Here is a 10994-nt window from a genome sequence, read left to right as displayed (position 1 = left end):
CTACTTGTCCATAAGCCTCTTTTCTTGAGTTGTCTGCCATCTCTAATGAGATTCTGGCAGCTTGCACCTCAAAGATTCCCAAGTTCTCCATTACAGAGAGTGGCATGAGGTTTATTCCTGACCCAAGGTCACATAGAGCCTTCTCAAAGGTCATGATGCCTATGGTACAAGGAATAAGGAACTTTCCAGGATCTTGTTTCTTCTGAGGCAATCTCAGTTGATCCAACGCATTTAGTTCATTGGTGAACAGGGGAGGTTCATCTCCCCAAGTCTCACTACCAAATAAATTGGCATTCAGTTTCATGATTGCACCAAGGAACTTGGCAACTTGCTCTTCAGTAACATCCTCATTCTCTTCAGAAGAAGAATACTCTTTAGAGCTCATGAAGGGCGTAAGGAGGTTCAATGGAATCTCTATGGTCTCTAGATGAGCCTCAGAGTCCTTTGGTTCCTCAAAGGGATACTCCTTATTGATCATTGGACGTCCCAGGAGGTCTTCCTCCTTGGGATTTACGTCCTCCCCTTCCTCTCTAGGTTCGGCCATGTTGACTATGTCAATAGCCTTGCACTCTCCTTTTGTATTTTCTTCTGTATTGCTTGGGAGAGTACTATGAGGGATCTCAGTGATTCTTTTACTCAGCTGGCCCACTTGTGCTTCCAAATTTCTAATGGAAGATCTTGTTTCATTCATGAAACTCACAGTGGCCTTAGATAGATCAGAGACTAAACTTGCTAAGCTAGATGGATTCTGCTCAGAATTCTCTGTCTGTTGCTGAGTGGATGATGGAAAAGGTTTATTATTATTAAACCTGTTTCTTCCACCATTATTAAAGCCTTGTTGAGGCTTTTGTTGATCCTTCCATGAGAAATTTGGGTGATTTCTCCATGAGGGGTTATAGGTGTTCCCATAAGGTTCACCCATATAATTTACCTCTGCTATTGCAGGGTTCTCAGGATCATAAGCTTCTTCTTCAGAAGATGCCTCTTGAGTATTGTTGGATGCAGCTTGCATTCCATTCAGACTCTGAGAAATCATATTGACTTGCTGAGTCAATATTTTGTTTTGAGCCAATATGGCATTTAGAGTATCAATTTCAAGAACTCCCTTCTTCTGAGACATCCCATTACTCACAGGATTCCTCTCAGAAGTGTACATAAACTGGTTGTTAGCAACCATGTCAATGAGTTCTTGAGCTTCTGCAGGCATTTTCTTTAGGTGAATGGATCCACCTGCAGAAGTATCCAATGACATCTTAGCTAATTTAGACAGACCATCATAGAATATATCCAGGATGGTCCATTCTGAAAGCATGTCAGAAGGACACTTTTTGGTCAGTTCCTTGTATCTCTCCCAAGCTTCACAGAGGGATTCACCTTCTTTCTGTCTGAAGGTTTGAACATCCACTCTAAGCTTGCTCAGCTTTTGAGGAGGAAAGAACTTGGCTAAGAAAGCCGTGACCAGCTTATCCCAAGAGTTCAGGCTATCTTTGGTTTGAGAGTCCAACCACACTCTAGCTCTGTCTCAACTCAAAATTGTTTGCTCCAATGGTAGGGATGGAGATACTTCTTCCATGTAAATTGGAATTAGGTGCAGTAAAGTCACCAAGCATCCTCCTTGCATTATTATTATTTTCGGCTGCCATCTCCTCTTCCTGTTCGAAAATTTCTGTAAGGTTATCTCTGGATTGTTGTATTTTAGCTTCTCTTAGTTTCCTTTTCAGAGTCCTTTTAGGTTCAGGATCTGCTTCAACAAGAATGTTCTTGTCCTTGCTCCTGCTCATATGAAAAAGAGGGAGCATAATAATAATAATAATAATAGGGATCCTTTTTACACAGGTATAGAGGTTCCCCTGTGTGAGTAGAAAAAGAAAAGAATGTAATGTAAAAAAGGAAAGAAGAGAAAATTCGAACACAGATGGCAGAGGGGGGTTCGAATTTGGGTGAGATGAAGTGTTAGTAGATGAATAAATAAATAGAAGCAGATGAGAGAGAAAGAGTATTTTCAAAAATTAGAGAGGGATAGTTAGTTAGGTAGTTTTGAAAAAGATAAGAAACAAACAAAAAGTCAATTAGTTAGTTGAAAAAGATTTGAAATTCAATTTTGAAAAGATAAGAAGATAAGAAGTTAGAAAAGATATTTGAAAAAGATAGGATAAAAAGATATTTTTGAAAAGATATGATTGAAATTAGTTTTGAAAAAGATTTGATTTTAAAAATCAAAATTAATGACTTGACTCACAAGTAATCACAAGATATGATTCTAGAACTAAAAGTTTGAATCCTTCTTAACAAGCAAGTAACAAACTTGAAATTTTTGAATCAAAAAATTAATTTTTGATGATATTTTCTAAAATTATGAAATAAAATTAAGAAAAAGATTTTTGAAAAATATTTTTAAAATTTTCGAAAATAAATAAGAGAAATGTAAAAGATTTGATTTTTGAAAGAGATTTTGAAAAAGATAAGATTTTTAAATTGAAAATTTGATTTGACTTATAAAAACAACTAGATTTTAAAAATTTTTGAAAAAGTCAATCCAAATTTTCGAAATTTATGAGTGAAAAAGGGAAAGATATTTTTTGAATTTTGAATTTTTAATGATGAAAGAGAAAAACATGAAAATGATGCAATGCATGAAAATTTTGGATCTAAACATGTGATGCATGCAAGAACACCATGAATTTCAAGATGAACACCAAGAACACTTTGAATGTCAAGATGAACACCAAGAACTTATTTTTGAAAATTTTTAATGCAAAGAAAACATGCAAGACACCAAACTTAGAAATCTTTAATGTATAGACACTATGAATGCAAGAATGCATATGAAAAACACCATACAACACAAAACAATAAAATATGAAGATCAATCAAGAAGGTTTATCAAGAACAACTTAAAGATCATGATGAATGCAATGCATGAATGCAATTTTTGAAAAATGCAAGATGAGTATGCCATTGACACCAAACTTAAAAATTGACTCAAGACTCAAACAAGAAACACAAAATATTTTTTATTTTTATGATTTTCTAATTTTTTTGGATTTTCTTTTAATTTTTTCAAAAAACATATAGGAAAAAGAAAATAGAAATTCAAAATTTTTAATAAGAATTCCAGGAATCTTTCAATGTTGGCCTAAAGCTCCAATCCAAGGGTTGGGCATGGCTTAATAGCCAGCCAGCTTTAGGATATAAATCAGGCTTGCAACAGCTGATATTCAAATTAACTTGCCTCTATGCTGATGGTTGGAAGCCCCTATCCAAAAGAATTAGACATGGCTTTACAGCCAGCCAGGCTCCAACATTTTTCATGAAACTCTAGAATTCATTCTTAAAAATTCTGAAATAATTTTCGAAGACAGATGAGAAATTTTTGAAAGATTTTTTTGAAAAATTTTTGAAAATAAAACAAAAAGAAAATTACCTAATCTGAGCAACGGCGCCAAAAACTTGGTATGCGAAATTGTTACTCAGAGGTTGTAAAATTTGTTGATCATTCTCTCCCTGGCAATGGTGCCAAAACTGGTGCACAATACCATGGTCCAAACATAACTTCACAACTTTGCACAACTAACCAGCAAGTGCACTGGGTCGTCCAAGTAATAAAACCTTACGTGAGTAAGGGTCGATCCCACAGAGATTGTTGGTATGAAGCAAGCTATGGTCACCTTGTAAATCTCAGTCAGGCAGATAATAATTGATTATGGAGTTTTCGAAAATAAATTATAAATAAATAGAAAATAAAGATAGAAATACTTATGTAATTCATTGGTGGGAATTTCAGATAAGCATATAGAGATGCGTTTGTTCCTCTGAACCTCTGCTTTCCTGCTGTCTTCATCCAATCAATCCTACTCCTTTCCATGACTGGCTTTATGTAAAGTCATCACCGTCGTCAATGGCTACATCTCATCCTCTCTGTGAAAATGGTCCGATGCGCTGTCACTGCATGGCTAATCATCTGGAGGCATCACCGTTGTCAATGGCTACATCCCTTCCTCTCTGTGAAAATGGTCTGATGCGCTGTCACTACATGGCTAATCATTTGGAGGTTCTCGATCATACTGGAATAGGATTTACTATCCTTTTGCGTCTGTCACTACGCCCAGCACTCGTGAGTTTGAAGTTCGTCACAGTCATTCAATCCCTGAATCCTACTCGGAATACCACAGACAAGGTTTAGACTTTCCGAACTCTCATGAATGCCGCCATCAATCTAGCTTATACCACGAAGATTCTAATTAAGAGATCCAAGAGATATTCATCCAATCTAAAGTGGAACGGAAGTGATTGTTAGGCACGCGTTCGTATGGGAATGATGATGATTGTCACGTTCATCACATTCATATTGAATTACGAATGAATATCTTAGAAGCGGAATAAGTTGAATTGAATAGAGAAACAGTAGTACTTTGCATTAATTCGTGAGGAACAGCAGAGCTCCACACCTTAATCTATGGTGTGTAGAAACTCTACCATTGAAAATACATATGTGATAAGGTCCAGGCATGGCCGAATGTCCAGCCCCCATGATCTAAGAACTAGACGTCCCAAGATGCCTAATACAATAGTAAAAGGTCCTATTTATACTAAACTAGTTACTAGGGTTTACAGAAGTAAGTAATTGATGCATAAATCCATTTTCGGGGCCCACTTGGTGTGTGCTTGGGCTGAGCTTGAATGTTACACGTGCAGAGGCTTCTTCTGGAGTTGAACGCCAAGTTGTAAGGTGTTTGGCGTTCAACTATATGAAGGAACTGCTTCCCAGGAAAAGCTCACTCAAGGGAGGCCAAACTATAGTGATGAACAAGGAGTGCAGCGCCCTCATTCAACCAGAGTTGCCTACAAAAAGAAAGGACCAGGGAGTTTTCACATACCCTGTGCCATAAGAGAAACAATGTTTGATAGAGCACTCTGCGATTTGGGAGCAAGCATCAACTTAATGCCCTTGTCCCTTGTGAAGAGGCTACAGATCAATGAGATAATGCCCACAGATGTAGTCATCAGGCTGGCTGACAAAACTCAAAAACAAGCAATAGGAGTGGTGGAAAATGTGTTGGTAAAGGTTGGAAAATACTTCCTCCCAACAGACTTTGTCATATTGGACATGAAAGAGAGTTACACTCACCCAATCATATTGGGAAGACGATTCCTAGCTACAGCCAGAGCACTCATAGATGTGGAGCGAGGGGAGCTAATTTTGAGGATCCATCATGAACAGCTCGCCTTCACTATTTTCAAACACTCACAAGAAACAGATCAAGAGAACAAGGAACCAAGGAAGGATCACAGTGAGATACTGAAGGAAGAGATGAGTACTGAAGAACAACAAGCTCATCCGGAGATTCCCTTGGTTGATGGACAAGGAAACAAGCAGCTGTCACAGCTCAAGGAAAAGCTGGAAGAACCTAAACCACCAGAGGCATGTGAAGACAACATCAAAATTCCTTTAGAAGAAGAGGCCACAAAGAGTAAGACAACATCACAAGGAACAAAGAAGAAGGTACCAAGGTGGTGGAGGAACAAAAAGATTCCTACAGAGGACTTCTCTCCAGGGTATAAAGTGATCTCAGCTTACTTCCCAGATATCCCCCCTGATCTCCCCACTGTGCCATCTCAGCTACCTAAGGTCTTCGCTATCAACCGAGTTCTCTCCTTGGAACATGTAGAGATCATTGATACAACTACTAGATATAGGTCTACTACCAGAGGAGAAGACTTGAAGCACTATCGACCTCCCTGATGAAGGCGAAACGTCAAGCTAGTGACTCTAAAGAAGCGCTTCATGGGAGGCAACCCATGTTTTATATGCTTTTAGAAAATAGTTAATAAGTCAATTTTTATGAATTCCAACCCAAACTTGACTAACACTTGGTGAAATCCTTGTTATGCAGTATATAGTGAAGAACAAGTTTGGTGTTCAAAGCATGCCAAGAAAGCATGAATGCAACTCAGAGCATGCTAGTCTTGGAGCTTTGAACAAAGACTTTTTCATCACAATGCTCCAAACTAAGTTTGGTGTCACCCAAGGTGCCTGACGTTGGGCTTTTTACCAGTAAAGAGATTCATAGAAACAGTTGCATTGTAGATATAGTCTCTAAACCGACAAAAATTCCTTCGTACAAACGTGTTGGGTGTCACAAGTAACAAACCCCTTTAAAAATTGTTAACCGAGAATTCAAACCTCGGGTCGTCTTCTCAAGGAACTACGAGGAAGTGTGTTCTTATTATTGGCTATAAAGGTTGTAATCGGGGTTTAGAAGATGAGAAGTGGTGCACGAAATTGTAATCTCAGGCCACGGCGCCAGAAACTCTGTACACACGTCTTAATAAATTGTTTTTCATTCACAACTTTGATACAACTAACCAGCAAGTGCACTGGGTCGTCAAAGTAATAAACCTTACGTGAGTAAGGGTCGATCCCACGGAGATTGTCGGCTTGAAGCAAGCTATGGTCACCTTGTAAATCTCGGTCAGGCGGATATCAAATAGTTATGGAGTTTTCGAATATTAATAGTATATAGACAGAAAATAAAGATAGAAATACTTATGTATATCATTGGTGAGAATTTCAGATAAGTGTATGGAGATGCGTTCATTCCTCTGAACTTCTGCTTTCCTGCTATCTTCATCCAATCAATCTTACTCCTTTCCATGGCTATAAGGACATCACCGTTGTCAATGGCTACTTTTAATCCTCTCTGGAAAATGGTCTGATGCGCTGTCACTGCATGGCTAATCGTCTGGAGGCATCACCCTTGCCAATGGCTGCATCCTATCCTCTTGTGAAAATGGTCCAAATGCTCTGTCACAGCACGGCTAATCATCTGAGGTTCTCGATCATACTGGAATAGGATTCACCCTCCTTTTGCGTCTGTCACTATGCCCAGCACCCGAGAGTTTGAAGTTCGTCACAATCATTCAATCCCATAATCCTACTTGGAATACCACAGACAAGGTTTAGACTTTCTGGATTCTCATGAATGCCGCCATCAATCTAGCTTACACCACGAAGATTCTGATTAAGAGATCCAAGAGATACTCATTCAATCTAAGGTAGAACGGAGGTGGTTGTCAGGCACGCGTTCATAGGGAATGACGATGATTGTCACGTTCATCACATTCAGGTTGAAGTGCGAATGAATATCTTAGAAGCGGAATAAGTTGAATTGAATAGAAAAATAGTAGTACTTTGCATTAATCTTTGAGGAACAGCAGAGCTCCACACCTTAATCTATGGAGTGTAGAAACTCTACTGTTGAAAATACATAAGTGAAAGGTCCAGGCATGGCCGAATGGCCAGCCCCCAAAACTTGATCACAGGATCAAAAAATACAATCCAGGATGTCTAATACAATAGTAAAAAGTCCTATTTATAATAAAATAGCTACTAGGGTTTACAGAAGTAAGTAATTGATGCATAAATCCACTTCCGGGGACCACTTGGTGTGTGCTTGGGCTGAGCTTGAATGTTACACGTGCAGAGGCTCTTTCTGGAGTTGAACGCCAGGTTGTAACGTATTTCTGGCGTTCAACTCTGGTTTGTGACTTGTTTCTGGCGTTTAACTCTAGACAGCAGCGTAGAACTGGCGTTCAACGCCCTTTTACGTCATCTAAACTCGGCCAAAGTATGGACTATTATACATTTTTGGAAAGCCCTGGATGTCTACGTTCTAACGCAATTGGAAACGCGCCATTTTGAGTTCTGTAGCTCCAGAAAATCCACTTTGAGTGCAGGGAGGTCAGAATCCAACAGCATTAGCGGTCCTTCTTCAACCTCTAAATTTGATTTTTTCTCAAGTCCCTCAATTTCAGCCAGAAAATACCTGAAATCACAAAAAAACACACAAACTCATAGTAAAGTCCAAAAATGTGAATTTAACATAAAAACTAATGAAAACATCCCTAAAAGTAACCAGATTCTACTAAAAACATACTAAAAACAATGCCAAAAAGCGTATAAATTATCCGCTCATCACAACACCAAACTTAAATGTTGCTTGTCCCCAAGCAACTGAAAATCAAATAGGATAAAAAAAAGAGAATATACTATAAATTCCAAACTATCAATGAAACATAGCTCCAATCAGATGAGCGGGACTTGTAGCTTTTTGCCTCTTGAATAGTTTTGGCATCTCACTTTATCCATTGAAGTTCAGAATGATTGGCATCTATAGGAACTCAGAGTTCAGCTAGTGTTATTGATTCTCCTAGTTCAGTATGATGATTCTTGAACACAGCTATTTTATGAGTCTTGGCCGTGGCCCTAAGCACTTTGTTTTCCAGTATTACCACCGGATACATAAATGCCACAGACACATAATTGGGTGAACCTTTTCAGATTGTGACTCAGCTTTGCTAAAGTCCCCAATTAGAGGTGTCTAGGGTTCTTAAGCACACTCTTTTTTTTTTTTTGATTTGGACCTTGACTTTAACCGCTCAGTCTCAAGTTTTCACTTGACACCTTCACGCCACAAGCACATGGTTAGGGACAGCTTGGTTTAGCCACTTAGGCCAGGATTTTATTCCTTTAGGCCCCCCTATCCACTGATGCTCAAAGCCTTGGGATCCTTTTTATTACCCTTGCATTTTGGTTTTAAGGGTTACTGGCTTTTTGCTCTTGCCTCTTGGTTTTAAGAGCTTTTGGCTTTTTCTGCTTGCTTTTTCTTTTTCTTTCTATTTTTTTTCGCTCCTTTTTTTTCTTTTTTTTTTTTCTGCAAGCTTTGTTCTTTGCTGGCTTTTCTTGCTTCAAGAATCATTTTTATGATTTTTCAGATTATCAAATAACGTGTCTCCTTATCATCATTCTTTCAAGAGGCAACATATTTAACATTCTTAAACAACAACTTCAAAAGACATATGCACTGTTCAAGCATTCATTCAGAAAATAAGAAGCATTGTCACCACATCAACATAATTAAACTAAGTTCAAGGATAAATTCGAAACTTATGTACTTCTTGTTCTTTTGAATTAAAACATTTTTCATTTAAGAGAGGTGATGGATTCATAGGACATTCATGACTTTAAAACAAAGTTACTAACTACTAATGATCATGTAATAAGACACAAACATAGATAAGCACTTAACATAGAGAAAACCAAAAATAGAGAATCTAAGAATAAGGAATGAGTCCACCTTAGTGATGGTGGCGTTTCCTTCTTGAGGAACCAATGATGTCCTTGAGCTCTTCTATGTCCCTTCCTTGTCTTTGTTGCTCCTCCCTCATTGCTTTTTGATCTTCTCTTATTTCGTGAAGGATGATGGGGTGCTCTTGATGTTCCACCCTTAATTGTCCCATGTTGGAACTTAATTCTCCTAGAGAGGTGTTGATTTGCTCCCAATAGTTTTGTGGAGGAAAATGAATTTGAGGCATTTCCGGGATCTCATGGTGATGAGCTTCATGCGCCTCTTGAGCTCCATGAATGGGCTCTCTTGCTTGCTCCATCTTTTTCTTAGTGATGGGCTTCTCTTCCTCAATGGGAATGTCTCCTTCTATGAAAGCTCCAACTGAGTAACATAGATGGCAAATAAGATGAGGAAAAGCTAACCTTGCCCAAGGAGAGAGCTTTTCGGCTATTTTGTAGAGTTCAAGGGAGATGACTTCATGAACTTCTACTTCCTCTCCAATCATGATGCTATGGATCATGATGGCCCGATCCATAGTAACTTCAGATCGGTTGCTAGTGGGGATGATGGAGCCTTGGATGAATTCTAACCATCCTCTAGCCATAGGCTTGAGGTCCAGTCTTCTTAATTGAACCGGCTTGCCTTTGGAGTCAATCTTCCATTAAGCTCCTTCCACACATATGTCTATGAGGACTTGGTCCAACCTTTGATTAAAGTTGACCCTTCTAGTGTAGGGGCATGCATCTCCTTGCATCATAGGTAAGTTAAACACCAACCTCACATTTGCCGGACTAAAATCTAAGTATTTCCCCCGAACCATTGTAATATAATTCTTTGGGTTTGGGTTCTTACTTTGATCATGGTTCCTAGTGATCCATGCATTGGCATAGAACTCTTGAACCATTAGGATGCCGACTTGTTGGATGGGTTTTCTTAGAACTTCCCAACCTCTTCTTTGGATTTCATGTCGGATCTCCGGATACTCATTCTTCTTGAGCTTGAAAGGGACCTCGGGGATCACCTTCTTCTTGACCACAACATCATAGAAGTGGTCTTGATGAGCTTTGGAGATGAATCTTTCCATCTCCCATGACTCGGAGGTGGAAGCTTTTGTCTTCCGTTTCCCTTTTCTAGAGGATTCTCCGGTCTTAGGTGCCATCAATGGTAATGGAAAAACAAAAAGCTTATGCTTTTACCACACCAAACTTAGAATTTTGCTCGCCCTCGAGCAAGAGAAGAAAGAATAGATGAAGAAGAAGAAGAAAATATGGAGGAGAGGGGGGAGGGTTGTGTTTCGGCCAAGAAGGGGAAGAGAGGGTTGTGTTGTGTGAAAATGAAGAAGAATGGAGGGCTTTATATAGGGAAGGGAGGGGGGTAAGGTTCGGCCATATAGGGTGGGTTTGGGTGGGAAATTGATTTTGAATTTTGAAGGTAGGTGGAGTTTATGAGGTAGGTTTATGGGATTGTGTGAAAGAGAGGTGAGAAGAAGTGAGTGGAGGTAGATGGGGATCCTGTGGGATCCACAGATCCTAAGGTGATCCTGTGGGGTCCACAGATCCTGAGGTGTTCAAGGATTTACAACCTTGCACCAAATTAGGCATGCAAAATGCCCTTGCACACAACTCTGGGCGTTCAGCGCCAGATTGGTGCTTGTTCTGGGCGTTGAACGCCCATTTGTTGCCCATTTCTGGCGTTGAACGCCAGAACCATGCTTGTTCTGGGCGTTCAGCGCCAGCTCTTCTCCAGGGTGCCATTCTGGCATTCAAACGCCCAGATGCTGCCCATTTTGGGCGTTCAGCGCCAGAACCATGCTCTGTTCTGGCGTTGAACGCCAGCCAGATGCTTCTTACTGGCGTTTAAACGCCA

General features: G+C 39.5%; 1 non-coding gene across 1 annotated transcript; it reads left to right on the top strand.

Annotated features, from left to right (window-relative positions):
- Positions 1-1306: 1306 nt before the first annotated feature.
- LOC112768044 (small nucleolar RNA R71) lies at positions 1307-1414 on the top strand. Its single transcript, XR_003185483.1, has one exon. It is a non-coding gene; the product is annotated as a small nucleolar RNA R71 (small nucleolar RNA).
- Positions 1415-10994: the final 9580 nt, after the last annotated feature.

Source organism: Arachis hypogaea, chromosome 17, assembly GCF_003086295.3.
Source record: "Arachis hypogaea cultivar Tifrunner chromosome 17, arahy.Tifrunner.gnm2.J5K5, whole genome shotgun sequence".
Classification (NCBI taxonomy): domain Eukaryota; kingdom Viridiplantae; phylum Streptophyta; class Magnoliopsida; order Fabales; family Fabaceae; genus Arachis; species Arachis hypogaea.
Note: the sequence above shows the minus strand (reverse complement) of the source record. Positions and strands in the feature narration are given on the sequence as shown.